The sequence below is a fragment of the Furipterus horrens genome, unplaced genomic scaffold (genome assembly GCF_987537825.1).
Source record: "Furipterus horrens unplaced genomic scaffold, mFurHor1.1.pri manual_scaffold_17, whole genome shotgun sequence".
Lineage (NCBI taxonomy): Eukaryota > Metazoa > Chordata > Mammalia > Chiroptera > Furipteridae > Furipterus > Furipterus horrens.
In genome coordinates, this window is record NW_028327187.1 from 20,754,949 (window position 1) to 20,766,532 (window position 11,584).

The following is an 11,584-nucleotide window of genomic DNA, read 5'->3' on the forward strand; positions in this document are numbered from 1 at the left end:
TTCACTTCATGGAGGAGGGAGTAATCAATTACTTAAGAATTGGCAAAAGTAAAGAAAAAATGAGTTTCCCTCCCTGATACATGAGGTTGACATAAGAATAAGCAATATAACATCACAAAGTACTTAGTGACTTCTCAGACTCAGCACTTTGGCAATCTGATCCAATGTTGTCATTATAAGTGTAACATTGCTTCTTCCTTAATATCTTGTCCTTATCAGTCTCTCGAGACGGACGGCTGCCGACGACGACGACGATATCAGTCTAAAAACACTTCTATAAGGTAGGTAAATGCAATGTTCTTTCCTCAGTCTTAACCTGCAGTAACTTTACTTGGCTGTGTCTCAGGCTGTTTGTGACAATGTTCTGAGTACTTTTCCAGCTTCACTGATTGTTCTTTTGGTGTCTCCTTCCATGGTTTTATTTTACCCTTCCACCCTTAGGTGCCCTGATCTCCTTTCATCACAGTTACCTTCAAGCTCAGTTTTCACTTTTCCTCCAATATTCCCAAATCAATTTCTAGCTTAATATCATATCATTAGCATGGCATCTACATTTTTGCTCCTCTTATATTTACAAGCAATATTTCCCAAGTGGAACCGATAATTTTCTTTAGCAAATCCCTTACTCATCCCCTTACCCCATTTATCTGAATGGTGATAATATTTTTCCAAGTCCACTGGCTCCAAAGCCTGGAGATTTCTATAACTTCTCCACATCATTCTCCAGTGTCCAAATAGTCTCCAAACCCTGTTCATTTTCTATAGAATTTTCTTCCTTTTGTTTTTAGTTATGCTGGCACCATTCTTGCTCAGAGTGGCTTTGCCTCATAACTCCTTTCAAGGTTCAGCTGAAGACCACTCCACACCCACCAACCACAAGCACTACTATTGATGCCTTTCCTGGCTGCAGTTTACACTGACTCTGCTTGGAAATAATATGTACTTCTTGCTTTAGGACTTAACCATATAAAGTTTTGAGATATTTAAACTATACATTGGTTAGTGTCTGAAAAGGGGTTCCCACACCCAGTTTTAAAGGGCTTCCCCACACCAATGAGCAATCTCAATGCCAGCAGGGTGTACAAGAATTCAACTCAATTCTGGCACTACCTACATGGAGAGGGATTCAGGTTCCACAGGTAAAGGGCTCAGTCCCCTAAGACTGCCCTCCACTTCAGATGTCAGTCAGAAGCCTAAGTTGTCAATTGTGCTACTGACTGACAGACTACAGATCAGAGGTCCCCATGACTTTATCTTTGGGTTCAATAATTTGCTAGAATGGCTCAGAGAACCTAGGGAATCCCATTTGATCACCAGATTATAGATTTACTACAAAGGATATTAAAGATATGAATCAACAGACAGATGAAGAGATACATAGGGTGAGGTCTCAAATAAAGGCACTTCTGTTCTTGTGTATCTTGGGGCCCAGAGCTGTGGCATGTAGAAGCATCTGGTTCCCCAGTCTGGAAGTTTTCTGGAAAAAAGAAGGGATATGAGCTTCCCTTTGGTTTTTTAAAAAAAATATGCTTTATTGATTATGCTGTTACAGTGGTCCCCATTGCTTTTCCCTTTGTTCCCCTCCACCCAGTGACCCACTTCTCTCCAGTTGTCCACCCCTTAGTCCATGCCCATTGGTTGTGCATATAGTTCTTCTCAACCTCTTCCTGTCTACTCCATTCCCTTCTACTATGCTCCTTAATTCCTGTACCATCTCCCTCTCTTTCCCCTCTTCCCCCTCGCTGCTGACCTCCCCCCTAAATGTTCCCCATACTTTTAATTCTTTTCCCACTCTCATTGCCTACTTAGTTTGCTTTTGCTTCAGTTCTCTAGCTTCTGTTGTTGGTTGTTGTGATACAGTTTTCGTTTTAATGTTCATAGTTTTGATCCTCTTTCTCCTATACAAGTCCTTTTAACATTTTATATAACAGTGGTTTGGATCTGATGAACTCCTTCAGTTTTACTTTGTCCTGGAAGCACTTTCTCTGCCCTTCTATTCTGAATGACAGCTTCTCTGGATAAAGTAATAGTGGTTGTAGATTTTTGCTTTTCATTACGTTGAATATTTCTTGCCAGTCCCTTCTTGCTTGCAGAGTTTCTTTTGAGAAATCAGCTGATAGCCTTATTGGGACCCCTTTGTACATAATTATCTTCTTCTCTCTTGATGCTTTTAAGATTCTTTCTTTATCCTTAATTTTTGACATTTTGATTATAATGTGTTTTGGTGTGGTTCTCCCTGGGCCCAGTTTTTGTGGAACTTTCTGTGCTTCCTGAACCAGTAAGTCTATTTCCTTCCCTAAGTTAGGAAAGTTCTGCTTCATTATTTTTTCACATAATTTTTCAATTTCAAGTTCTTCTTCACTTTCTGGCAACTCTATGGTTTGGATGTTGGCCCACTTATAGCTGTCTCATAGGTTTCTGAGCCTCTCCTCATTGTCCTCACTTTCCGTTTCTCTTTCTGCACTGGTTGACTGTTTGTTCCTTCCCTATGTTCCGATTTGTTGATTTGATCCCTGGTTTTCTTTCCCTCACCACTAGTTTTGTATGTGTTTTTGTTCATTTCAGCAGGACTAGCCTTCATTCCTTCCCCATCTTGTTTAAGATCTGCTGTTAGGTCTGTAAGCATTCGTATAACCAAAGCTCTGAACTGTGCCTCAGAAAGATTTCCTATTTGCTGCTTCCTTTGATTAGATATTTGCTGTCTGGTCAGCTGCATGATTGGGATCTCTATCATGATCTGTACCATCCTGACAGTTTTGTGTTTACCTTTGCTTCCTGGGTGGGGCTGTCACATCTCCTATGTTATAAGGGGCGGATCCCCATGCTCTCATCACTACCAGGCGACCCTTCTCACCACACTGTGGCATTTTGCATGGGGGTGGGGACTCCCACTGTTCATTCTCCACTGAGAGCCCAGGAGCCTCCTTTTTTGTCCCTGCATCCTCTGGCCCTCACAGTCCAAGGCAATGGGGGTCCACCCCTACCAGCACTGGAACCGCAGGCTGATGGGTCTGGTCTGCTGCCGGGGGTGCTTCCCAGGTGCTTCTCACCTCCACTTAAATACAGGTGTTTGTGCTTACCACCATCCTGCTGCCATCGCCGCAGCTGCCGCTGCCCACAGAGCTTGACCTCTCTGCCCCAGCTTTTCCCCTTCTACCCATCTGGACAAACACCACTTCTTTATAACTTCATATGTTGGACTTCCATGTAGTTTTATTTTCTGGAATTTATTATTTCTGGTTTTGCAGTAGTTGTATTCCTTCTTAGTTGTGTCGGGAGATGGAGCGTGTTAGCCTAGATCTGCATCTTGGCCAGAAGTTGTCTCCTCATCTTGACAGGCTCCTGTGTTTGTCTGCCTCTGTATCTTAGGTAGAGCTGTCACTCCTGTTATGTTGTAAGGGATTTGTCAGTACAGGGCAACATATTTCACCACGTTGTGGCACTGTGTACGGGGGAGGGGTCCATGAGGGAGAAATTCCACTTCGCCAGCACTTGCCCCTTTTCCAGGCAATTCTCCCACATCCGTATGGGACTGTCACCCCTCTAGCCATTGCCCTGGCCATCGTTCCCAGAGTGGATAGGTCTGTGGATGTTCTAGGACCATGGAGGTCCTTTAATCAAGTGGACTCTGCTAAGAGACCGGCAGTTTCTTCCTCCCCAACCCCCACTGGTTTGCACAGTAAGAAGCAATGAGGCTTGATTTTCCCTGGTGCTGGGACCGTGAGCTGCACAGTTTGGTGAGGTTCTGGGAACACAACACCAGCTGTCCCTTCTGAATTTTTAAAATGTGTAACTGTGTTTTCCACCATACTGCTGCTGCCACCACCACACCGCATCCCTCTGCCCCATCTCCACCCCTCCTACCTGTCTGAATGAGTATTTCTTCTTTACATCTTTGTTGGGCTTCCTAGCAGCTTGATTTTCTGAAACTTCTGGTTGTCTCTAGTTTTGAGGTAGTTATATTCCTTCTTAGTTGTGGAAGGAGATGCAGCGTGTCTGTCTATGCCTCCATCTTGGCTGTAAGTCCTCCTTTGGGTTTTTATGGAGGTCTTACTATATAGTTTTGATTAACTCATTGGCCATTGGTGATTGATTCAACTTTAAGCCACTCTACCATCCCTATAAGTGAACAGGTAGTACTGAAAGTTCCAGTTCTCTAACCACATGGTTAGCTCCTACTGGCTAACAGCCCTCAACTTTGAGTGGGGTCCAAAAGTCACCTCATTAACATAACAAGAAAAACCATATTTGCTCTCATCACTTAGGAACTTCCAAGAGGTGTGGGAGTGTGAACCTGGAACCATGAAAGAAGACCAAATATATTTAGAATATATTTTTGTTACCCCTCTCCTTCCCTGTTAAAACCCTCTAAAATGACTTCCCAACTTACTTAGAATAATATTGAGACTTCTTTCTGTGGACTATAAGGATCTATATGATCTAGTCTATCCCATATGTCCATCTTCATCTTTAAAAAAATTATTAAATATTTTTTAAATTTATTTTTAGAGAGAGGGGAATGGAAGAAAAAAGAGAGGGAGAGAAACATTGATCAGTTGCCTCTCACATGCCCCCAACCAGGGACCTGGCCCACAACCCAGGCATGTACCCTGACCAGGCATTTAACAAGCAACCCTTTGGTTCACAGGCTTACATTCAGTCCACTGAGCCACACCAGCTAAGACTCCATTCTCATCTTGAAACACTCTGCCAATTGCTCATTTCTCTGCAGCCACACTGGCCTTCTCAGTTTCTAGAAGGTCACCAAACCCTCTCCCACCTCAGTACTCTCCCTGAAAGTCCACTTCCAACCCCACTTCAAAATCTTGGTTCAACCCCTAGTCATCCTTCAGGTTTCAGTTTATTTCACTGACTCCAAGATGCTGACTCTGAGATTCCTATCTAACTTAGCTTCTATATTCTTTTAAAAAAAATAAAATCCTGCTTTTTTCATTCAAGAACTTATCAGCATTTGTATTTGTAATCATATATATATATGCCTTATTTCATACCACCCTGCTTGTCACACCTACCTGCAACATATTGTTCTTTCTAGAGATAAAAGTAATGCTGTGATGTAATTAGTGTTTATATTTTCTCATACTGGTGTAATGGTTTACTTTTTGATAAAACTTTTGACTTCAACAAATGGTAGCATTAAAAAACTTCATTCTCCTCATGTTCCCTTTAACATATTTATTGACACAATAACTCATATATTGTAAAAATCGCCTCTTAAAAAGTATTCAATTCAGTGGCTTTTAGTATATTCAAAAGGTTATGCAATCACCACCACTTTCTAATTCCAGAACATTTTCATAAATCCAATGAAAAGTCCTGTATTCTTTAGCAGTCAATCCAAATTCTCACATCCCAGGCCCTGGAAACCACTAATGTACTTTTTATCTCTATGGACTTGCCTAGTATGTACATTTTATGTGAACAGAATAATACAGTCTGTGGCCTTTTGTGTCTGGCTTAATTTATTTAGCATAAAGTTTTCAATATTTATCTAAATTGTAGCATGTATCATTATTTTATTTTTATAGCCAAATACTATTCTATTGCATAATACTGTACAGTATTTCCTCACTTATTGCGGGTATTAAGTTCAAGACCCCCCTGCAAAGTAGGAAACTTACATTTATTCTACACTCTTAAACCCATGTAACTTTAACAACATACATATACAGTACCACAAAATTCTGTGATATAGCGAAAAATCCATGATAAATAATTAAATATAGTATTCTTAAAAATCCCATAATACAGTGAGGTCATGATAAGTGAATCGCAATATAGAGAGGGGCTACTGTATATTTGTTTACCCACTCATCCGATGCTGGACATTTGGGTTGTTTCTACTTTTTAGCTATCCTTTTGTCTGTGGCTATCTAGTTGTCCCAGCATCATTTGTTGAAAAGACTGTTCTTTCCCAATAAAGGGTCTTGACACCTTTATAAAAAATTAGTTGGCCATGAGAATGTGGGTTTATTTCTGGATTCTCAGTTCTATTCTGTTGATCTCTATGTTTATACTGGTGCTATTACCACACTATCTTGATTACTGTTGATTTGTAGTAAGTGTTCAAATTGAGAAGTGTAAGTGTTCGACCTTTGTTCTTTTTCAAGATTACTTTGGCTAATATGGGTCCCTTGGATTTTAACATTAATTTTAGAATAATTTTGCCAGTTTCTACTAAGAAACTAACTGGGATTATGATAAGGATTGCTTTTATATGTAGGTAAATTTGGAGAATATTGCCAGATTAACAATATTAAGTCTTCCAATCAATGAACATGGAGTATCTTTTCAGTTATTTGAATATTGTTTAATTTTTTCAACAACCTTTGATAGTTTTAAGGGTAGAAGTTTTACAATTCTTTTGTTAAATATATCATAAATTGTGTATTAAAATTTTAATTAAGTTTATTAGAGTGGCATTGGTTAATAAAATCATATTGGCTTAAAGTGTACAAATCTTTAATGCATCATCTTTATATTGCATTGTGTCTTGACAATCCAAAGTCAAATCTCCTTCCATCACCATATATTTGATCCCCTTTACCCTTTACTACCTTCTTCTAACCCCCTTTCTCTCTGGTAACCACCATACTGTTGCTTGTGTCTATGAGTTTTTTTTTTTTTTTATTTGTTGCTTTCAGCTTTATGTTTCATATATAAATGAAATCATGGTTCTTGACTTTTTCTGTTTGACTTATTTCACTTAGCATGATATTCTCAAGGCCCATCAATATTGTCATGAATGGCAGTATTTCATATTGCTACTACAACAAAAAGAATGAAGTACCCAAGAATAAACTTAACAAAGGATGTAAAGGACCTGTACACTGAAAACAACAAGACATTATTAAAAAACTTGAAGACACCAAAAAATGGAAAGATATTCTGTGTTTATGGATTGGAAGAATCAACACAGTTAAAATGACCATATTACCCAAAGCAATATACAGATTTAATTCAATCCCCATCAAGATTCAAATGCTTAAAAAAAAAAAAAAAAGAACAAAAAAATCAAAGTTGTGTGGAACCACAAAAGCCCCAAATATCCAAAGCAATTCTGAGGAAAAAACAACAACAACACAAAGCCAGAGTTATCATGCTACCTGATGTCAAATTATACTACAAAGTAACAATAATCAAAATAGTGTGGTGTTGGCAGAAAAATAGATAGAACAGAATTGAGAGCCCAGAAATAAACCCACATGTATGTGGGCATATATTGATAAATTCTTAAAAGTTATTTTTGATGGTATTTTAAATAAAAGTGTTTTTTAGTTTTGTTTTGCATCAACCTATTTTTGCACTAAATTCAATGCTTAGGAGAAATCATTTAATATGGTTTGCTGTGTGACTAGAATTCAAAAAAATTTTTTTAACTTTACTAAGCTATATGGTATGTATTTTTTTTATATCAAAATACTATCTTTTCTAAGGTTATCTTTTAAAAAGTTTATTAAGGTGACATTACTTCTCAAAACCATATAGGTTTCAGTGTACAACTCAATAAAACATCTGCACACTGCATCATGTGCCCACTGCCCCAAGTACAGTCTTTATCCATCACCCTTCCCCCATTTTGCCCACCTCCACCTCCCTCCAGCCCACTTTCCCTCTAGCTATCACCATACTGTTGTTTCTGTTTGTTTTTATACACACACCCACACACATATATGTTATTTTGCTTATTCCCTTCACCTTCTTTCATCCAGCCCCCCTACCCCTACTCTGACAGCTTTCAGTCCATTCCATGTATCCATGCCTCTGTTTCTATTTTGTTCCTCAGTTGATTTTGTTCACTAGGGTTAGGGTTAGGGTTAGTGAGATCATGAGGTATTTGTCTTTCTCTGACTGGCTTATTTTACTTAGCATAATAATCTCCAGGTCCATCTATGCTGTTGCAAAAGGTAAGATTTCCTTTTTTAATAGCTGAGTAGTACTCTGTTGTGTAAATGTACCACACATTTTATACCACTCATCTACTGGTGGGCACTTGGGCTTTTCCCAGGTCATGGCTATTTGAAAAAATTCTATAATGAACATAGGGATGCATATACACTTTCAAATTAGTGTTTTGAGTTGCTTCAGCTATATTCCCAGAAGCGAGATTGCTGGGTCAAAAGGCAGATCCATTTTTCATTTTTGAGGAAACTCCATATAATTTTCTACAGTGGCTGTACCAGTCTGCATTCTCACCAGCAGTGTACAATGGTTCCCTTCTATCTGCATCCTTTTTTTCTTTTTTCTTATTGTTAATGATAGCCATTCTGACAGGCATGAAATGATATCTTATTGTGGTTTTAATTTGCATTTCTCTGATGACTAGTGATGTTGAGCATCTTTTCATATGTCTATTGGCCATCTGTCTGTCCTCTTTGCAGTAGTGTCTATTCAGGTCTTCTGCCAATTTTTAAAATTGGGTTGTTTGTCTTGGCTTGGTGTTGAGCTGTTTAAGTTCTTTATATATTTTGGAAATTAACCCTTTATCAGATGTATAATTGGTGAACATGTTCTCTTATTCAGGGGGTTCCATTTTCATTTTGTTAGTAGTTCTTTTACTGTGCAAAAAGCTTTTAGTTTGATGTAGTACCATTTCATTTATTTTTTTCTTTTGTTTTCCTCTTACAAGGAGATGTATCTGCAATAATATTGCTATGAGAAATGTCTGAAATTTTACTGCCTATGTTTTCTTCTAGGATTTTTATGGTTGTGTGACTTACATTTAGGTCTTTAATCCATTTTGGGTAATCCATATTACCCAAAGCAATCTATAGATTCAATCCAATTTCTATTAAAATACTAATGGCATATCTCAGAGCTATAGAACAAATATTCCAAACATTTATAAGGAAGCAAAAAAGACCCTAAATAACCTCAGAAATCTTAGAAAGAAAAACAAACCTGGAGGTATCGTACTACCTGATATCAAACTATACTACAAGGCCATAGCAATCAAACCTGTGTTGAATCTATAAATTGCTTTGGGTAATATGGACATTTTAATGATGTTAATTCTTCCCACCCATGAACATAGAATATGCTTCCAGTTATTTGTATCTTCCTTAATTTCTTTCTTCAGTGTTCTGAGTTTTCTTAGTACAGGTCTTTTACCTCCTTGGTTAAGTTTATTCCTAAGTACTTTATTTTTCTTGCTGCTATAGTAAATGGGATCTTTTTTTCTAGTTTCCACCTCTGATATTTCATTGTTGGTGTACAGAAATTACTTCAGTTTCTGAATATTGACTTTGTACCCTGCTATTTTGCCAAATTCACTTATTAGGTTGAGTAGGGATTTTTGGTGGAATCTATAGGGTTTTCTATGTACACTATCATGTCATCTGCAAATAATGACAGTTTTATTCCCTCCTTTCCAATTTGGAGGCTTTTTATTTCTTTTTTCTTGTCTGATTGCTGTGATTAGAACTTCCAAGACTATGTTGAATAACAATGATGAAAAAGAAAATTCTTGTCTTGTTCCTTATCTTAAGGGAAAATATTTTAGTTTTTGCTCATTGAGTATGACGTTGCCTATGAGTTTGTTGTATATGACCTTTATTATGTTGGGGTATGATCCCTCTCTTCCCATTTTGCTAAGAGTTTTCTCATAAATGGGTACTGAATTTTATTAAATGCCTTTTCTGCATCTATTGGTATGATCGTGTTGTTTTTATCTTTCATTTTGTTTATGTGGTGTATTACATTTATTGATACGCAAATATTATGCCATCTTTGCATTTCTGGAATGAATCCCACTTGATCACGGTGTATGATCTTCTTAATGTACAGTTGGGTCTGGTTTTCAAATGTTTTGTTGAGGATTTTAGCATTTATGTAAATCAGCAATATTGGCCTATAATTTTCTTTGAGTGTCTTTTTTTCTGGTTTTGGAATTAGGATAATGCTGGCCTCATAAAAAGAGTTTGAAAGTCTTCCCTCCTTTTGAATTTTTTGGAATAGTTTGAGAAAGATAGATGTTAGTTATTTGAACATTTATAAAATTCACCTGTGAAGCCATTTGTTTCAGGACTTTTGTTTGCTAGAATATTTTTTTTAATGCTTCAATTTTATTAATTATAGATGGTCTATTCAAGTTTTATGATTCTTATTAATTCAGTTTTGAAAGAGTGTATGTTTCTAGGAATTTGTTCATTTCACCCAGATTATTTAATACCTTAGCATATAGTTGTTCACAGTTTTTTTCAATCCTTTGCATTTCTGTGGTGTCAGTTGTTACTTCTCTTTCATTTCTTTTTATTTCTTTTTTTAATTGTTTTTCTATTACTGTTGTCTTATTTTTTTCCTCCATTGCTCCTCCTACCCCATGCATCCCCATTCCCACATTCAATCCCCACCCTGTTGTCCATGTCCATGGCTCATTCATACTAATTCCTTGACTAGACCCTTCCCCTTATTTCCCCCCATTTTGCCCCTCCCTCTTCCCCCCTGGTCACTGTCAGTCTGTTCCTTGTTTACATGACTCTCATTCTGTTTTGCTTGTTTGTTTGTATTGTTCATTAGTTTCCTGTCTTACGTGAGATCATATGATATTTGTCTTTCACTGCCTGGCTTATTTCTTCTTTCTTCCTTTTTTTTTTTTTTTTTGACAATGGGAAATTTGCCATTTATCTTAGATGTTCAAAACAAATACACAGTGTATTGTCAATAATTAAGCAAAACCCTTTTTATACTAAGTATTTATTTGTATGCTGCTGCCAGCATATATAAAATAATCATCCTGTGAAATAGAAATTCATCAAAATTCAGAGAGGTATGGTAGATGCTAAGGACTGACAAAAGCAGAAGTTTAGATAATGTGTCATGTGTTACAGGTATCAGCTTTTTGTACAGATTTCAAATTTAGCTCTCTCTGAATATTCGCTGGTTCATGAGAAGTGGTTTAGAACACCTTCAAAGATTCATTCCACTACAAAAAGGAACAGACTTTCTGAGGTCTAAAGGGTTTGGTACTTGAAGATATTCCAGTCAGCAGGGGGTCATGTTGAGTATTCTGCAGACAGAATTGTTTCATATCTGCAGCTTCCTGGGAAATCTTCACATGGTTGAGCCTGGCCTCCAGCCAGAGCTGTTGAGCCACTTTCTTCATAGCGGTGACACTGGAGGAGCTAGACATGATGCACATGAAAGCTGGGCTGATTTGTCAGTAGTGGGTCAGTCAGTTGGTCGCAGGTCCATGGATCCAGATGGCGCAGCCTCATTTCTGATATTATTCATTTCTTGATGAGTCTTGGTATATGTTCATCAATCTTTTTTATATTTTCAAAAAACCAGCTCTTGTTTCAATAATCTTTTGTGTTTTTTAAGTCTCTTTGTAATTTATTTTCACTTTAATCTTTATTGTTTCCTTTCTCTGGGCTTTGTCTGTTGTCTTTTTTCTAGTTCTTTTAGGTGTAGGGTTAGATTGTTTATTTGAGATTTTTTTTCCACTTGAGGTAGGCTTGTAATGTTATGAATTTCCATCTCAAGATTGCTTTTGCTGTTTCCCATAGATTTTGGGTTGTTGTGTGTTCATTTTCATTTGTTTCCATGTAACATTTTATTTCTT

General features: G+C 37.4%; 1 pseudogene; it reads right to left on the minus strand.

Moving 5' to 3' along the window:
* Positions 1-10,945: 10,945 nt before the first annotated feature.
* LOC149990633 (guanine nucleotide-binding protein G(I)/G(S)/G(O) subunit gamma-5 pseudogene) lies at positions 10,946-11,152 on the minus strand (annotated as a pseudogene).
* Positions 11,153-11,584: the final 432 nt, after the last annotated feature.